Source organism: Grus americana, chromosome 4 (genome assembly GCF_028858705.1).
Source record: "Grus americana isolate bGruAme1 chromosome 4, bGruAme1.mat, whole genome shotgun sequence".
Lineage (NCBI taxonomy): Eukaryota > Metazoa > Chordata > Aves > Gruiformes > Gruidae > Grus > Grus americana.
Genome location: NC_072855.1, coordinates 38080414 through 38100647, shown reverse-complemented (window position 1 = coordinate 38100647; position 20234 = coordinate 38080414).

Genomic DNA, 20234 nt, shown 5'->3' with positions numbered 1-20234 from the left:
GTACTCCATTTTCTCCAAAGTACATTCTAGAAAAAGATCGCAAAGTACGAAACAAGGAAGAAAACTAGAGACAGAAATATAAATAAACATATCCATTCTTCAAAGTTTTTTATAGCTGAATGTGCAAGACTATTCCCTATTTGGGTACTGTAGCGATCAAGAAACTACATAGCTTCTTGGATATTCTGATATTTGTAGTCCAGTATCTGCAGAGAGCACTGTGGTGAAGATCATCTATTGTTTTGCCACTGTCATTGCTGGGTATGATTATGTGTTAAGTTAAAATATTGTCCTCTAGACTGAAAAAGTTGTGCTGTTGTTTCACAGATGGCATCTCCCTTATCAGTCATCAGTAAAAACGACATATATCTTACTTTGGAGATGTTCACCAAATAATTTCCAAAAATCATTTCTTTCACAGAGTATGAAATAGATATAGAACACTCTTCCATGGATATCAGAATTTTATAGACCAGGAACAAGGCACTCCCAGCTACAGTACAAAAAGGACACTGGTGCAATTGCTGTTCTATTTTATGTACCAACTATATTCAAGCAGTTTTGATTGATGGACTGGTCAGAAAAACACCAAAGTGTTTTAACTATAAGGACAACAGAACAAAAATCCTCAAACAATTTTGTATTTTATCACCGACAGTGCTTAGCTGTTAAGGATAATGGTAAAATTGGACTGAGGAGAATTAAAAGATTGCCTATCTTAGCACTGCACATATATGCTGAAAGCAGGACAGTAATTGTATATGAGCTCAAAATATTACAGGTACTTATCACAAATATTAAAGGATTATAAAGCTTTGCAGTCTAGTATTCAAATGCCAACCATTAACATGGATACAGATGACTCTAAATATCCAGCATGATCTAGTATTTAATTAGACAGTGACAGATTTTTTTACTGTTTCATCCATTGAGTAGAATGACTGGCACTAGTTCTATGAAGAAGTATTTAATAATTTTTCTTCTTTATGTCCAAGGTATAGCGCTACCATAATGACAGGTAGCTTAATTTTTTTTTTTCATTTAATTTGTTATGAAGACAGAATTATTTGCTTTTTCTGGTTTTTTATGATGTCCATTGCCAAAGAACCCAATATTTCTCAAACTTCCATTCAGCTTGTAAGCTAACTATATAATCTCAATCAAAGCACAGATGTATTGAGGTTTTCTTTCAAATAGAGGCAAGGCCCTAATGTGAGACACCCTGGATGTCATTTTTAAAATATTTAGTACTTCTGCTCTTCACAGCACAGCTTTCATATTTGCATCATAAGAGGGTGGAAGGGGTATACTTTGTGACTATTTCTGATGTGCTCGGTGTCATATAAGCACTTTCATCAGAGGCAGCAATAAATTCCAGTTTCCTCCCAAGAATCAGTAGGAAGGTGAGAAGCTGCCCCTGTTCAGCTTGTTCGATAGCTTGGTAGCCCAGAATACACAACTCCTCCTGGGAAGTCAGACAGGTGTGTTTGACTCCCTTCAAGCTAAGATGAGCCTAGGAATCAGGTCTTTCCCTTCCCAACTTAGTGTTCTAATGACTAGATATTTGACAAAGGCTAGATTCTGAACTGCAGGAGCCTGTACCCTGGGTGAATAGAGGTACCTACTATTTAGCTCTGAGTCAACCATCCTTCAGGGAGTGGCAGTCGGTCACCTGTACTTCTAGACAGCTGCCAAATTACTACGGATTTCTGAGGATCCTTCTCCTGATTTACAGAGATCCTTTTATTCATTATAAATTACTCTTTTGGGGCACTTTCTTCCCAGTTTGATTGTTTAGGAAACTTACTCTCTTTCCTTCATTTGTTCTACTGGCACATGACTTGTAAATGCCAGCACAGTCATTCGGTAATTTTGTGCAAGTCCTTAACTATACTACCTGAAACTTCTCTGAAATCACCATTCTGCTAAAGCAGAAGCCATTCCTTTAGACAAACAAACAAACAAACAAACAGCCAAACAGCATCACACTTTTTGAAATTCTGGTCAGGACTGATTTTATTTAAAAAAATTAATAAATTTGTCAAGTTAATTGTATTTGGTGCTATCTCTTTTGCTGAAAGCATGCTGATTGATAGTTCCCTGATAGTGATTTTTACAATTTAAACACCTCATTCACTCAGAATAAGTTTATAGGCTTAAGTGAAATTACTTTTTTTCCTATGGCAGAAATCCAGCATATTTTACAACTGATTCACAATAAAAGCTCAGAACACAGCTCATCCACATGCCACATTTCACATAGTGTTTACCTCATTAGTGCCAGTGGAGAAAGCCCAAGAGCCAAGGCATTTTTAATATACTATTTTTCAATAACTTTACACAAAAAGATTTTTGACTAGTATAACATGTAGAATTAATGCACGTTGATAGCCAAAATATATCATTAATGCTTTCCTAACTGTTCCTTCCTTATTATTCTAATGAGCTAACTTCTAGGTTGCTAACTCCTTGTCATCACACAAGCAATTCTAGCATCACAGATTTATATGAGTCTGTACCATGACAAGCTGATTCTGCTGATAGGAAAGGGGAAGAAAGATTAATCATGCACCAAAAGATGTTGACAGAATCATTCCCACTTGGTATGAAGGTTATTTGAAAAATAGAATTTTTATTTCTTGGCTGAGTCAACCCACTTCTTTTCAGTTTATATCTGTAACAGTCAAGCCCAGTACTGCTAAACACATGCTCTGCTTCTGCTGACTTCAATGTTCAGCATTTTTCAGGATCAAAAACCAAGGTAACAGAATTAAAGATTCAATCCAACACAAAGTTGCCATTGCTTTTTCTTTTTTTCTTTTTCTTTTTTTTCTTTTTCTTTTTTTCTTCTTTTTCTTTTTTCTTTTGTTATTTTGGGCTTCCAGCAAGGATTAAAATATGCTTCAGCCCATTATTCATGTCATATTATATATATATATATACATATATATATATATAAAATGAATTAACCCGAGACTGACATTTCCTAAACATGCGTAGAGAATAATGTAATACTGAATAATACAGTGAAATTGCGCTAGTCGATAAAACCAAGCAAGAATATAAGTCACTCCTCATTTAGACAAATAGTTAAACAGCAATTCAGACAAAAGAAGTCTTTTCATTGAAAAGAACTGTAATCTTCAAAATCATATCTGTTCTGATATTCTCAGACAACTTTCTCCTTTCAGCTTTTTCAACCTTGTCAGCTGACTGCAATGAGTATGTGTCTCCAGCTAATTGATAATAATGCCAATAAAAAATGGATTAAATTTTTTAAAAACACAAAGAAATATGGATTTTTTTTCTGCCTGACATAATTTAGTACTATAGATATACTGAATACCTTACCTGTCTTATAGGATAATACTTTTAGGATATTACCTTTTTACAGAAGATCAAGTTTCCTTAGGTCTGTGCTCTCTTAACTGATGACTCTGAAAATATAAATAATAATTACATTAATAGAAAACTGTATGATTTATTTTTAATTTAAACTACAAATGATTGTTAATTGTACCTTTTAATTTTTAATGTAACTTGCTTATACTAGAGGGAGTCACTACAGAAAGTAGCATAGTATTCAATAAAAGCACATTTTGGTGGTCTCTGGTTTTGATGCTACTTCAGTAAAACAAAAAATGGAAAAAAACATACAACCCCCTCCAGAACAGTTGTTGTCTGCCATGGAAAAATTAAAAAGATTGAACACTGTTCTGGGAAAAATGAAAGAACAGAGCAATGAGGAGCATTTAGGACTGCTCTACATGAAATCATACCTGAATAGTCATGTCTAGTCAACAAAACTGGCAAGATATCTCAGAGCTTAAAAAGTCAGCAGAGAAAAATGTTTCTTTAAACAGTTTTTACGATACAGGAGACCCGGAATTCCTGTGTCTGTTTTGATCCTTTTCACTTCTTATCCTCTAGTTTCAATATTTTCCAAAGCCCCTTACTTTCTTTTTCTTCATCCTTCCCATAAGATTTGCAAAGAAATTAGAAATATTTTAATATGACTCCAGTTTGTTGACCAAGTCTTTTAATTGCCTCTTCAAAGGATAAATTTTCACATAAGGGATGCTGACTACAGAGAATATTTAGTTTCATCAGATCTATGTTTCACATCAAAACTCAATGATGGAGGGCAGGGGGAAAGTTCTCCCATAAGCAAGCAAGATATTTTCAGAAGAGTTCAATCCATCTTTTTCAGAAATATCTGCTGTAGCCACCATTAAACTTGATAGATCACCAGTGTGACTCAACTTAGGAAGTCCTGAGTTATGCTCATGTGGAGCACTGTGCAAAATAAATGCAAAAAGACTTTTGCTCAAGACCAGTCTCAATATAATATCAAAATGTCATATAAGTTGTAGCTCATGTATGAAGTTTCTACTAACACTAATTCAAGCCTACATGAATTTAAATAGCACTTTTTAGTGTTCTCTGAATTATTCAAAGTCACTATTTGGCTGCAGAATGGCATGATTATTTAAGTAATATTGAAATAATGAAGAAATAAATAGCAGCTTATTACATTCGGACCAATTTAACAACTTAAGTATTAATTCTTCTGTTACAGACTTCTGAAGAGATTTTTTTCAAAGCAGTAATTTTTCTAATAGTATACAAAATATTGAAATAACTATGACTCCTTAGAGTAATCATCCATCACTTTTATTTCAATTTTATTGCAATTTATAGAATTAATGATTTCTAACATAATTTAAAGATCAGTTACTTCTAAGGATGCATAAAGTATCATCTTTTTTTCAGCATTTCTCATAAGAACAGCAACCAAATAGCAGTCATTCAGAGAATTAAAAAACCAAATGGTTTAGAATATATATATTTTTTTTTAAATTTAAACAGATTGCTTGTGTGTGTTGTTCAGGGAACTGCTAAACTCTATTTCCAAAATATGTCCTGTCTGCAAAGCTCTTCAGATAGTGTGTCATCAGGTCTGAGGACTCATCCACACAATTAATTGCATGGAGCTGGGAAGCTTTTAGGAGAGAGTAAAAAACGTAATCTGTATTCTTGTGAAGTGGTCTTTGCTGTATTGACTGTAGGATTTAATTAAACAAAATTTCTGTTAAAAATATGACTATTATTTTCTAACAAAGGTTGCAACTTTTTAGAAGAAATCAACTATGAGAAGGTTTATTCTTTTCTCTTTTTATTCAGATCTTTCTTTTCCTCTAGTTTATATTGCTAAGGAAGTATACTCTTCTACTTCAAATGCAAGATACTTTACCAGTCCTTAAAAATGCAATATGCCAAAGTAAATAAGGTTTGGAATTTTCCCAATACCCTACTAATGGTAGAGATGTTAAAAGAAACCTAGACGATCTGATAAAAATTGTTCAATTTTTTCTCTTAATGCTTGGTCTTATGAAATCTTTCTTCTTTCTGGAAGCAAAAATCATGCCAGTGTTTTCCTTTTGTAGAATCCATTTTTGGCCTATAAGTTTAAGTTATTGTCTTTCTTCTCCCTGATACATTTCTATGGATAGTGAAGCTAATCCAGAAGGAAATTCTTTGCTTCAGAATTTGTATTGTTCCTAACACAGGTGCTGTACAAGTAAAACAACTATAAAAATGAAGAAAACATTTACAATGCCTGTTGTATCTTTAGGATTTTATTAAACAGATGGGGAGGGTCTTCTATGGAAGTCCTGCAAGACATTATTTTCCAGTTTCCTAAAGCTCACAACCAAATGCAGCCACAGAAGTAGCTCCTTTTCAATGTCATTCCGTTGAAGATCTGGTATTTGGAGTTTCTTTATCTACTCATCTCTTTAGTATTCCTTGTGGAAACTGATTATGAGCCATAAAAATGGTGTTGTAAAATTCGTCTGTATTTGGACTTAAATGGTAGCACGATGCTATATCCATTATACTCTACTTCAAATCCCTCAGGCCTCTGAGTACAAGATTTCTACTTGAAATCCCTCAGCCCTGTAGAAGGGAGGAAAAAGCTATCTGGATCTGTGAAATTATTAGAGTCTTCTATGGAGAGTGTAGCCTGCATGTGCCAAAATATTCTGACCTTTGTGAGTATTCCCACTATAGGAACACTTAGGGATGCAGATGAACTGGGAGAAAGCACAACAAGCACAGGCTAATGAGGAAACGTAATGGTGCAAGTACAATATAGTTAGATTTCAGAACAGTGTTTCTAGCCTTGCAATATCTGAAAATCTTAGACTTGTAAGAGGATGACACTGATTGGCACCTAAGTAAATAAAATGCTAGTAATTCCACTGATGGAAGCAGATGGCATTACTATCACCCTGCAAGGCTTTAAACTATGTCCAGGTTCTCATCAGTTACAGCAGTTTACTTTCCAATTTTACAAAATGCCTATTAAATGTGGAACTATTAACAAAACCCTACAGAAAATACAGTTATTCAAAAATTCAGTGTTAATGCTTATGTAAGTCCACTTTGTATTTTAGAAGATGTGCAAGTATTGGAAGGAAGGGCAGGGTGAAGTAAAGCAAATAAATGTAAATGTAAATGGTAAAATTTTATCTATAACTTCATCAGAAAATGTTATTCTGATGTGACTGGGGTATTGCAGAGCCAGGAGTTAGAGAAGGATTTTGTTATGATCAATAAAAATTTGGAATGGTTTGTATATCAAGACCTTATTAAAGTCAAGAATCCTTATGTGGGTTTTGTTGATATCATTACTCTTTTGAGAGTTATGAGCCAGTGGCAGTGCAATCTCACTGTACCAAAAGTCTGCCGCTTTTTCTGTGGGACTGGTGAATGAAACATAATACTTATTTGCTATAATAGTCTTGTTAGGTAAAGTCCAACGGCATTTCAGTAAATCACACTATAAACAAATTATCCTGGAATATTTGTGAGCCTTCCATTAAATAGATGTTTGCACTGGAAGCAGAATAGCAGTAAGTTACCAGTCTGACAATTGATCCACATTATTTTTGCTGTCTTAATGGTGCTGGTTATGACTGAAACTTAATTCTATATAAGCATCGTTTTAGTATCTAGTATATTACTAGTAAAATAAAAAAAATAATCTGAGCCTTAACAAATAAGACATAGCTATTAAGTAATAGGTTTATAACTGTGCATTAAGCTATACATTAAAACTGGAGTGTATTACTACTCCAAACTTATCACTTTGTATACTGAATAAAGTTAAAGAAAAAAAACCATATAAATTATAAAAAGAACTCAATCATAATTGGTTTGTTCATTTTTTGAAAGCTGTGCAGGCTTGACAGATTTGTTCTCCAGGCCCAATTGCCAATTGTATGGCAAAGTTTTAGCTGTTGGCTTTGCCTCAGGAAAAATACTTCAACAGATAAGTCTGTCTGAAAATTGGTATTTTTCAGTTATCACTGACTATATATTTTTATAGTCATATAGGCAAGATCAGAACAAGGTTCAGACATTTAATGGTTAAACATTGTTTTAAAAGTCATTTTACAGCAGTAAATGAGCAGGAAGTTTCTTAAATAGTATTTATTCTGATAGAGTTCCCGGAAATGTTGCAGTATGATTCTTGTTGAAGGGAAATAAACACTGGAATCTAGCTACACAGAGTTAGTATGATTCTTAAGTATAAAACCCCACAGTAAGTTTCTAGAGAGTTCTAATTAGTTGTAATGAAACAGAATCAACTTTGTAGTTTCTTACATTTTGCATGTATTTTTTAAATTAAAACCAAATATTACATTTTCAGTGAGGACCATTTTCTTCCTGAAGTATTCAGTTTTCTCTGGTGTTTTTTTTTTTGTTTGCCCAAATGACTTTTTCATGTAAGTAAAACATAAATCAGTCCAATCACATAGGAAGAGCTACCAAATAAGTCCTGATTTATTAAGGAGACGATTTTTTTTTTTTTTTCATTTTCCTGAAATATCTGCACCATCTACTGCCCTGTACTTAACCCTGACCCATAATAATGTCTATTAAGCTGTTGTACAATTTTTTTCAGAAGTAGCAATTTAAGATTACAAAATTTTTCAAGATTACTTTTCCCGAAAATAATTAAAAGAGGAAAAACCAAAATTAAGTGTGAAGTCATGTATCTGTAGTTCCATTTGCTCACTTCATAATTTTGGCAGACTTCATATAAAGCCAGTTTCCTTTTCTAAAAGCCTCAAGGCCACTATAATGTGCACCTTAAAAACTATTTCTGCTATGATACCTACCAACCACTCCACAATGCTGATGATAAGCACACAAAGTCTTACTGAGAATTGATTTTTTCACTTTACATTCATTCTCCCACAATTTCTCCCCCTTCATTTCTCACCTCTCACTATATGTTTAGATACAAGCCCACTCAACTACAGACAGTCTTTATCTTTTAATCCATATAACCGCTATCATGGATCCAGGATGACTAACTGAAACCATCAGACAACACAAACAATACATGAAACTAATGATCCTTCCTTGCTAGTTAGTTGACTGCTTTCTCATTTGATGGAAAGCCATCTCTAACTTGTAGGTTTTGGGGTTTTTTTAATTAAGTCCTTATTAGTTTAACAACTCTTAATAAATTGGCTATATTTTAATTAGGGAACTTTGAAAATTATAGAAAATGAAACTTTTCCCTTGAACTTACATGTTTGGTGTTCTTTCTAAAGACTTATTTCCCACACTGCTTTTCACTGTTATCACTGTCAACAAACACATTGCTGAGTTTGGTCCAGGAAACTCGGGGGTTTTGTCCCACTTTGTTGTCACTGCTGGAAACAAATCTTCATTTCTTGCCTGATACAGCAACGGCAAAGTAATGATAAAAGTTTAGGAAAGACAGCGGCCATGTCACCAACACAACAAACTCTTTCAATATAACTCTCACGACTCACACTCAGAGATTAATTCTAGACCTTTCACCAAATTTAAAGCTTACATTAGGAAACCCACCTTACCAAAACTGGTGCTGGTCCTGTGAGCACAGATGCTCAGGCAGCACAAAGGTAATTAGAACCGTCTGCCTTGGAAATGTATCTCCATGCATGTACTGCTGTGGGACTCTGTTCTGAAGATTTTTAAAAAGCATTTTAAATAGTTTCAAGTTTTACTGCAGCTACAGAACACACTGAATTGTATTCACAAAACTTTTACTTATCTCTGGGTATCTAAACTTCTGCTGCTAGAGAAGCACCTTGGGGTCAAAGTCAATGTTTCCTAAATCTGTAATGCAAACTTTTTTTCCCCATTCTTAAAAGGAATGTGGAGGAACTGTCCTCCACCTCCTTCATATTCTTTCCATTCAGCTCTTCAAATAGGTCTTACAATAACATTTCTTCCCTGATTCTGAGTCACAGCTAGATTCCTCACTTTTCTGCTGTTACACAGGGCATATAGAGAGATGAGATTAGATATAGGCAGGTACCTCTAGGCTCCTCTATAGGTGACATTTACCTTTTCTTCATAAGATGAATAGAGAACCAGAGTTCAGAAGGATGTGAACGTCTTAGCAGAGCTGTACTTTCTCTGCAAACAGGATCCATAGTAGCAGTTTTGGTCAACCTTCTTTTGAAACTGCTTTTTTTTTTTTTTTTCCCCCTGGTATGCTTTACTATGGACCAATAGCCTATGGAAGAAAATGCAAAACTGAAAACTCATTGAGCCATGAGAGTCACATAAGCAAAACAGTATTAAGTCTTTGATAAATGTTTACATTGACCTGTATTTTGTCACTATACGAAACCTTTCAAAAAGGAAAAAAGCATATAAATAATTTTATATAAAAAATAGATTGAAATAATAAGATTTAATTAAATATTAAAATTAGAAATGGATTTAAACCATAGCATTTAAATAATGAAAAAAAAATTGTGCTGGATCCTCAGTAGCTTTAATCCAGTGTCATTTCAGTACACTTCAAAGGGACTATATTTACATACATAAACAAATGACAGTTCTTGGTTTCTTTAGTTAAGCACTTCCCATACTAAAACAATAATAATAATCTTGGTACGTACTCTCTTAAGATGTGAGGATTTGTAATTAAAACACTTTGTAAAATGAAGAAATCCATATCTTCTTAAAGTGAGCACAAGTTTTGGATGTCCTTCCTATTTCATGACAATATGAGGATCCAGGTGCCAAGTCATGGAAATATTCTTCCAGCAGCCACATACAGCTTCTTGGTAAGGTTATTTAGAAGTTGTACCAAACACTTACTTTTCCATGGGCATGCATGTTCTTGACTAATATGGGTTATACGGTTTGAATTTTACTCTGGTGAACATATTTTCTTTAGACATAGCATGACTTTTGTTCCAAGCAAATCCTCTACTTTTATCTGATCAAGACTCAATGATGCGCACAAGATTTTCTTAACTTGGCGATAGTCCAAAGCCTCCTAATCTATGGCCAGAGGGTACAGCTGGTAGTCATACAATTTGGCAAGGAGCAATAATAGTTTATTTAGCTGTCCTTCCTGACATCACTTCCAAATGTGTACCTTTCTTCAATTTTATAAAAATTATCATAGAATCATAGAATGGTTTGAGTTGGAAGGGACATTTAAAGATCATCTAGTCCAACTCCCAATTTACTAGTTTTATCTCTGTCAACAAGAATAACATTTTGATTCAGATTATAGTAGCATATATGAAAACCAGAACTGCAATCTTGTCTTTCCTCCTGAACAAACTGTAGAGACATTCCTTTAGTACATCTCTAGATGAATGTATTTCAGTGCAATGCATGAAAATTCCAAACAGGAAAGGTGTTTACGATTATGTTTTCTTTTTAAAGTTCATGTAATTCTCCTTGATAGAGATAAATATTCTGTTTGTATTATTATGGGACAACACTTATTGTTTGCAACATGGCTAACTAGGAAAGAGAGATTCTTTCTATTTAGCCAAACTTTTAGGTTTTTATTCATATAGAAGATGAGGAATTATTTGTAAAATAAAAAATATGCATAAAAATAAGGGAAGAGAATTTTAATGCCCTCAGGTTATCTGCTAGATCGCGAGAGAAAGAGAGAGAGGGGGAGAAATAACCATAGCAGATAACAAAAGGCATTGGGGAATGAACAAACAAGAGAAAAGATGAAAGAAGAGGTGAGAACAGAGACTGAGAAGTGAAGAAATTAAGCAGTTAGTGCAATCAAAAAGGAAAACCCTAGCTGACTGAAAGCCAGAAGCGATGCATGAAATAGAAAAGAAACACTTTTATAGACGCTTGCTTAGATATCTCAACAGACAAAAGAGTAGGATTATTAAAATGCTATGTCCCAAGCAGATGTCTTTCAAGATACAGCTCATTCTTTCTCTCTTTCCTCCATCTTATCTACCAATCCACAAACTTACCTACCTATTCATTCCTATACAGCATTTTGCAAATTATCCCTCTTGGTATAATATGTACTATTTTTCTTTGCAGAGGTAATTATGTCAAAAAAACAGTATCAGAGGGAAAGATATGACTTGAGGAGTAAATAAGAGATGGACGCCATCACAGCCCTGATGGAGAAGACATAATAGGAAATCTACAAACTAGAAACATGTCCTACTTCTTTTGTCTTGTTTTTTCACTGAAGTCCTGACAAATTTCTTTGTAACATTCATTACTGTCATGGGATTAAGAACTGTAAAAAAATGCAAACTCTATCTCACTTCATTGCATGGTGCTGTTAGGACTCCATAATGACATGAAATAATTTAACTATTTCTATACACACATTTTGTATGTTTTGCTTCAGAACATCTATTGCATGCTACAGTACTACACAGAAATTAGACATTTAGAAACACAATAAAAGACAATAACAATAAAAAAAAAAAGCTTTCCACCAATTATCAGTGATGCATGTTCTTTCCAACAGGAGATAATACAGTAACACACAATTGTTATACCCTCTTCAGACAACCCCATCTCAAGAAGCCCAAGGAATGAGCTTTGAAGTACTAATAAGCTTTGTGAAGAAATCTAGATGACAGACCATAAGGGATCACATCACAGTGAAGATCCCTCCTGAGACCATTCTGCTAGCATTGATTTCTCATTTAAGAAGACAAAGTAAATGGCTTGAAGTCACTCCATGAAATTTAGAAAAAGCTAGTTTGGGGCTTTTTTATACTTATTTCAAATTTAAAAACAAACAAACAAACCCCTATTTTGAAATCTCTAATATGGAACAGAAATAAAAGGTAATCCATGCTTCCTGAATAAATACTCACCAGTCACTTCGGGGGGGGGGGGGCATGGCACAACAAACAATACACAAAATTCAAACTTTCTGGAACATAGTGTAAAAACCATTTCTGACTCCCTGTTCTCCCTCTGTTTCAGGGCCTCACCTGTCACAGACCAAAAATTATCAAGCTCCAAAGATCCTGGTGAACGCAGGGATCTCAGGGCACCTAGACTCTTTCCTATCCTAGGCTAAGTCATACAACTTCCAGGCTGTCAGGGAAGCAAGATTTGTGAAAGCTTGCTAATACATTATTACATACTTGTGAATCTCATCTAAGTTTTGCTGAAAACTCCTTAAAGCCTATGAATGTCTACTCAGCATCTTTTTAACAAGCTTGACATGGGAATGAAAACTTGCTTTGCCATTAATTTCCTTGGCCAGCCTAGATGGTAGAGAAGAATAGAACTGAAAATAATTGTATTTCTAAATCATGCAAAAGAATTCACTGTACTATATGTGACCCCATGGCTGTGAGTAGCTCAGAGTGTACTACGCAAAGTAACTTCAGATCTTGAAAATAGTATAATTGAATTTATTTGTATAGAATAGGACTTCCCGCATGTCAAAAGCCTATTAAAAACAACATTGAAAGCTACACATCACAAAGGATGTTATCAGTACAGAGAAGTAGGAGGGAACAGATTTAATCTGATGCATATTAGGTTTAATTTGCACTGATTTTATTTTGCCTATTTTTAAACCATTACAAATAAGTAAGTTAACTAAATGTATTTACTTTTCAATTTAAAATGCGTCTAGTTCATCGCTATGTGGTACCAACTTTATAAAATATGTCGCTGCTGATGTACCTGTAAAATTCTGTGGAGTCTGTGACATTACCAATAAGCCCCTAAAATGGAAGGCAGCTCAGTGGAGGTGGGCAAGGGTGATGTGCCAATGGAGTTCAGAGAATAATGTAGTGTGTGGCTGACCACAGCTGTTGCAAAGAAAGCTGACTTTATCTCAACACAGAGGGCACAGGAGGGTTGCCTTTATTTGAGATAAACAGCTATGTCAGTTGAGTGGATGAACTGACTAGATCACAATTGAGTGGATCAGCTGGTGGTGTGTTTCTCCCTGGGTCAGACAGACCAGCTTGTGGAGGCCGTGGTGGTGATTACATGGCTCAGCCCAACATAGAGTATAAAAACTAAAGAACTACCAAAATAATTTTGAAGAGAATAATGGGTTTAAGCTGGCTTCAACCCATGTATTCCTTCCTGGCAATCGGGGATCCCCAGCATCGTGGTGGTGAGCATGTTAGACAGACCTGTAATGGTAATCACGTTGGTATTGTGATTGAACCATATATTGCAATTGTTATATTTTGCTAAGTGTAACTTACATGTGTTGTATTGTATTTTCAGTATATTTTGTATCAATCTGCTAAATTAGAAATCCCACATAACATCATCTATCTGCAAATAAGTAAATCTAAAAGAAGCTGGTGAGAGAGTACTAGACTCTGACAGGGCATATATCTATAGGTTTCTTTCAGTAGAAAACGCACCTACTGGCTACATCCAACCATTTGAAAACTGTACTATGATATTCCAAGATATATATGTCATTCCTTGAGTTGCTATATTAACCAGCTAGGTGGATGCCTACTTTATCACAATGGACTATAGTCATGTTATAAAATAACATAACACCACCTGATTTTCCTTCAAGAAAAAGTGGTTATAGTAGCATGTGAGTTCGGTGACTTTTCATGGCTTGTTCCCATAAAATATTTTTCTTCTAAGAGGATACTAGGGAGGTATATGAAGGGCTGAACATCATGAACTCAAGGAAGAAGAAAGTGGCCATCAGCAAAGTGGTTCTTCTAATTCAAAATTTAAAAACATCTTATTTTTGTATTTTGAAACTAAGAATGAACTGAGAGCTACATCACACAGCTCCAGATGGGACTTCAGAATGATAGATCTCTCAAATCAAAAAAGAGTTCCATACACTTATTTATTGGAAAAGAATATAAAAAGCACCCTGAGTGAAAGGGGCACTGATATTAAGAAACAGTTATTATTAGGGACAGAGGAAAAAATAGTATCAGACAAAGATCATCCTGTTAATTCACTTAATGATATTTTATTTTCATATTTTTTCCTCTTTGTACTTTAATTATAGCAGAGCATCAGCAATAAAATAATATTTATGCTTGGAATATTTATGCACAGTAGAGGGTGCCAGACAGTATGCAAAAATACTTCCTATGCTAATAATTTCTACAACTAATGATTTAAAGTGATGGAGAATGAAGGTTAATGCAAAAATATTTCTCGGCTGCAGCTATGTTTCCCAAGGAAAGCAAACAGAAAATCAAGTCCTCTTTTATATGCTTTAAGTTGCTACAGCCAGTAAGTAATAAAACTGACAGATTTTTAGGACATAGATCTGAGACATTTTTGGTGGCTGCATCAACATCTGTTCTTCCAGACATGTTAATGCATGACTACTTTCTTCATTCTATCATAACACTAAGTACAGGAATTAGGAGAAACATTTAATAATCTTACAAGAATGGTTTGTTTCTGTGGAGAAAATACTGGATTCGAGGAGATCTGCACTTTAGTCCCAACTGTGATCGTGATTATTTTGTCATTCTTCCTGGGGATTTTTAACTCGCTGTGAGGTCACTGGACTTTGTCAAGTAATTTTCTTGGAGATAGTGGTATGGAATGCTTTGCAGTATTGATGAAACCTGCTACGTACAAGTTAAATAGTATTATCATCCTTATATCTTTATTGTTAGTATCTTAACTGCAAACCTACATTATACCTATATGACTGTGGATTTCTCTGGTAAAAGCAAGGCAATCCACTAATAAAAAACAATTTTAATGCAGAGTTCAAATAGTGCCTGGTACTACCTCTTCTTCTGGAATTTTTGTCATGCTGAGATCTCCAGGAACCAAGAAACAGAGACCTCAAGGTATTTTGGATTCAAAGCTTTTCATACCCAACATTTCTCCCTGCTATCCTAGGGGTAATGACCCAGCTCATTCTAAATATGCAACCATAGCCCATTCTAAACTTTTAAGCAATTCATATTGTTGAGGAGAAGGAGTCCAAGTCAATTTGTAAAATTAAGTCCAACACTTGTCTTTGGCAGAGTAAATTTGGGATTCGGGTAATCTGTGCTGCACCAGACATATATTCAGACACTGTCAATGATAGTCCTCCAAAATAATTTATTTGATAACTTACCTTTCCCTTTCCTACAATCACTCCTACTCAGTTAGTAACCTTATTTTTACCAGACCTACAGACAACTGCTGTATCCCAGCTCTCTACTTAAAATTTGTACATGAAAGGAAGTTTATTTCTGATTACATATAAACCTCACTTCTGAAATGAGGCATAATAGATCCCTCTGTGTTGCTATATCACACACAGACTGGAAAAACCAAGCTCCAAAGCTGCTTATTTTACAACTGTAGCTCTGTCAAGCTTCTCTAACAAACCTTTCAATACATTTACACTTTACATGGAAGGAATAGGTGTGGAAAGCACAGAAAACTGCTGGTGACTATTCCCAGCTTGAAGTGTGTGAAAGAAGGTGGCAGGGTTAATTTTGTATTGCCATATATCTTAGCTTTGAATAATAGCAATTATTTTCCAAAATGTGTGGTGAATGTGGGAAATCTAAAGGTCTGGAGGAGGACATAAAGAAAACCTTGGCTTGCAGAAAGTTATTAGATTTAATGCACATAAATATGCTGTAGCAAATTTCTAAACAATCTGTAAGCATCTAGCGGACAGTGAGATGATAAGAATCAGTCAACATGAACTTTAAAATTGTGTTGACCTAATTTCTCTTTTTATGAGGTTATTGGCTTATGGGAGCAGAGGAATAATGGACCTGATTAACAGCTTTGTTAACATCACAATGTAATACAATCTGATATGGAATTGCCATAAGGAAGAATAAAAATATGACTTTAGATCAAATGACTTTTAAAAGGTTGCATGACTATACAAGAGCTGAAAAAGCATTTCTAGCAAATGTGTCTCAAACTGGATTGATAAATCAGTGGGACTATCATGACCTTTAGCCTTGGTTTTGTAGTATTCAACATGTTTTAAATACACAGGATAACAGCAAAGTTAAAGCCTGCACTTATAAGATCCACAGATGATGCTAAGCAGTTTGGAGAGCAGTGTTCAATTCAAATATTTCTTAATAAGTTTGTGAAATGGACAGAAAGAAGAAAACTATATTTAATAAAGAACACACCCTAAACGCGTTCTCTCAGAAGGAAACAATAAATATTTGGAGTACAAAATGGGAAGTAACAGTTCAGTAGGAAGACATCTAAGGGCACAGTTATAGTGGATCACAAATCTAGTACGAGTTGTATTATGCTAATAAAGAAAAAAAAAGGTCATGGATTCAGCATCTTTATATGCAAGAAGATTAGTATCTGAGTTTACTTTGTACATAACACTTTGGCAAAATTATGTTGCAAACCTTCAGCCCTAATTTAGAAATATACAAGTGATGTAAGAAAAATCAAGAGGAGAAAAATAAGCCAGTAGATCTGATCAGAGTGATGCATCACAAAAACACACTTTTAAAAAGCAATTAATTTATTTGAAGTGCTGTAAACAATTATTGATCTATGAAACTGTGTATGTAATATAACTTAACTTCATTCAGAATTATTCAGAATAAAATTTTCAGATTTTACTTTAATGAATTGGTTTCTAAACCAAAAGGAATTTTCATAAATGGGTAAAAGAAATGATCTCCCTGTTCCAATATCCACTCCTCATCAATCATACAGCTGATGGAACACTTGCAATGCAAATTCAGCTTTTTGTTCCCAGACATTTTGCAAAAATGAATAAGCTGTTGGACCTTTTTTTAACTTTGTTCAATATTTACCACTATTGACTAATATTTTATTGAGACAAATGTCAGTCTAAAACTGACACAGCTCTTGACTGATCTCAGGAACTATTCACTGTAAAGAGTAATTGAGTATTTATTATGCATTATTTAGCCTAACTGACTGTTACCCATATTCAAAAAGTTTATTTTTCTGACTGGCTAGTTTTAATTTTAGCTCCAAGAACACTTTTTTCTTTGCATATTGGTCCACGGAGTGTACTTGTACAGACATAAGTATGTTCTTTCATGTGTGAGTTACCTCCAAATATTTATGTAAATTAAGCTAAATCTAATCCAAATATTTGGAACTTGAATTAATTTTGAACTGATGTTTGGTTGTTTTTTTTCTTATTGCCTGAAATGTTTGACATACATATACTTAAAATGGTTAAAATAATCATAAACATGGCCAGTTCTGTGGTTTTATATTGGAAATGGTGAGAATTAACATTTTCACTCTTACTGTTTGAATTTACCTGTGCCTACTATGATGGTAAAAGTACATTAAAAAACCTGAGGCATACTGAAAGTATGCATAATTTTGCTGCATAATTGGCAGGCACAATCACATTACCTAGTACCGCATGAATTTTTTCTTGCAAATTAGCTAGATACTATTTGTCATCGCAGATATAGAACTATGCAACTAGTTACCCAAAGATTGGGACAAAAGTCAGGGCACATGTAAAGTGCTTCTAACATGTTCTTTTGATTGCCATGCAGTCAGTCAGTCATTACTTGTTTGAAGCCTGTTATCCAAAGTTCATTCACACACACGCAGCCATTCTCCCAAATGTTAGGAAAACGTGCTGTTACAATAAACCTGCTCCAGCTCTTATATTGATTCACATTCTTTCTCTAAGCATTCACCTTTGTGAAAATTTCTCTTTTTTCCTACTTTTTAGACAAGTAAAGGGCAGAGGTAGTTCTCACAGCATGTACTGAAATGTGTACATGCTTGCAGCAAAGTGTAAAACAAAAGGGTTTTCAAGCCAGACAGTTCTGTAGAAAGTTGTTTCTTCTTCAGGTGATGCATAGCCCTAGACTCCATTATAATACCAACCAGAACTGCATACATGCACTGATAAGTCTCAGATGAACAGAATCAGGCAAGGAAATAAAAACCAAAAAATCTATACTTTTTTTCCTCATAATTTTAAAAAGAATTGGTAGGTACTACAGTTAGCATTCTACACTTGCCAGATTTGCTAGGGTGGTCCAAGACTGGAAAGAGAGCTTTACAAACAGGTTTGGTTTTGTTATATTTAGTCTTTTCCTTCAAGGAAAACTTCAAGAAAAGAAAATGACAAGAAACTCAAAATTTCTTCCATAAAATTCAAGCAGTTAAGTCAAGCATCAAAGTGTCAGCATGTTGACTATGCCAGCTGCATACCGGTGCAAGTGAAGCTTGAAACCAGAAGTAAGCATTCAAGGCGATAAACACAGTATCCTGGTTCACTGGCAAGTACACAGAGTGTACCTACCTATGAGAGTGCTATTCTAACATCAAGCACAATTCCTTTCTGACATGTAAAGACACTTTCTCTAGCATTCCTGATAAATCCCATGGAAAGCTTTCATTTCTGAATGGAGAGAAACACATTACATTATGCCAATGTATTAGAAATTTATGTGATGAAATAATGCAAAAAACCAGGATGTCGAGTTGCATAGTCTATTCTTACTTGTCAAACTTGAAGGTAACATGGATTTTGGCAATGTCTTTAATGAAACTATATTCTTTAATCTTTGCTGGGTTCTACAAATAGAAAGGCCTAAAATAAGATGAAGGTATTTACTGAAATTATGAGAGCTGCTGTGTGAAAATAATTTGATACAGTGCAAGAGCAGTGCAAGAGCTTGTACCATTTAAATACATAATTACCCTTCACACAATAGTATGAATTGAACACTATGTTCTGGCAGTAATGATAGATTTGTCGCTACTTTAGTAAGCGTTTTATCTGAGAGAGCTTGCCTCCCCAAGCCTCACACCACGCAGAAGTGCTGCCCAGCCTCTCAGTTCGTTCCAGACCAATATATTACATATTTAGTGAATAAGTGGACTAACATGCACATCAGGGCATAATGACTGAGGTCATTTTGATATACTAAATCAATGAAGAGAGGAAAATGTCTGTTATTTGAACAATAAATTACTTGTTATGATTCTTATTTAGGTAGGCACTGCAGGAGAGGTGAGTTCAAGCTATCAACTTAGACTCAAATTCAGAAATGTACCAGATTTTCTTCCAGTTACTGTAGCAGCTGAACCAAAGATACTGGGTTTGAGCCATCTTTATACAAAAAAACCCCCAACAATATTCTTTAGACTGGAATGCTTTATTGCCAAATATTTTTCCTCCATTTTGTACAGCAGCCTTATAACAATAAACTATGACAAGCTGTTTAAAAGGAACAGAACCCTCTGTTAACTAATATATTGACCAAAGAACAGCAGTTTGTGAGGAAGGGATGTTTGGCAACTCTGTCAGATTAGGCATTGAAAGCTCCTGTTTAAAAATTATGTCTGGAGACTTAAGCATTACCCATCAAAAAGAGAAAATTTAAAGGTAATTCTCCTGGGATTAGAAAAAGCTTAGCAAGAAACTGTAGTATAAAGCTTTTCTGTACATTAACAGAAATCTAAGATCCCATGTATAGGACAGGGAGAAAAAAATGTTTTTTTCTACAATGTTTTGTTAACTTCAAGCTTTAAAGTGAACAGTCCCAATATCTTTCCTGTCATTTGCTGAAGCTATGAAAGAGAAAAAGCTAATTATTTAGAATATAAATTAACATTACTCCTGGGCTTCTGGAGGGGTTTCTTCTGGTTTGGATACAAAGTAGGATTAAAGGTTACCTCCCTCCACCCAACTACTTCTTTGGGAAGCACAAATAGAAAATCTAATAACTACTTTCTGTGGAAAATCTCTCTGACAATTCATTTCTCCTTTGATTTCATTTCAGTGCAGAACAATGTGGACTTCTGGACTAAAATCAATGGCAGTTGATGTTCCAATTACTATTTTTAAACTCAGATATGCCTGCATAGCATCACAATGTATATACCTTGTAAGATTTTTTTTTATTGTTGAAATATAGAAGATACATTTGACTGTATTTGTG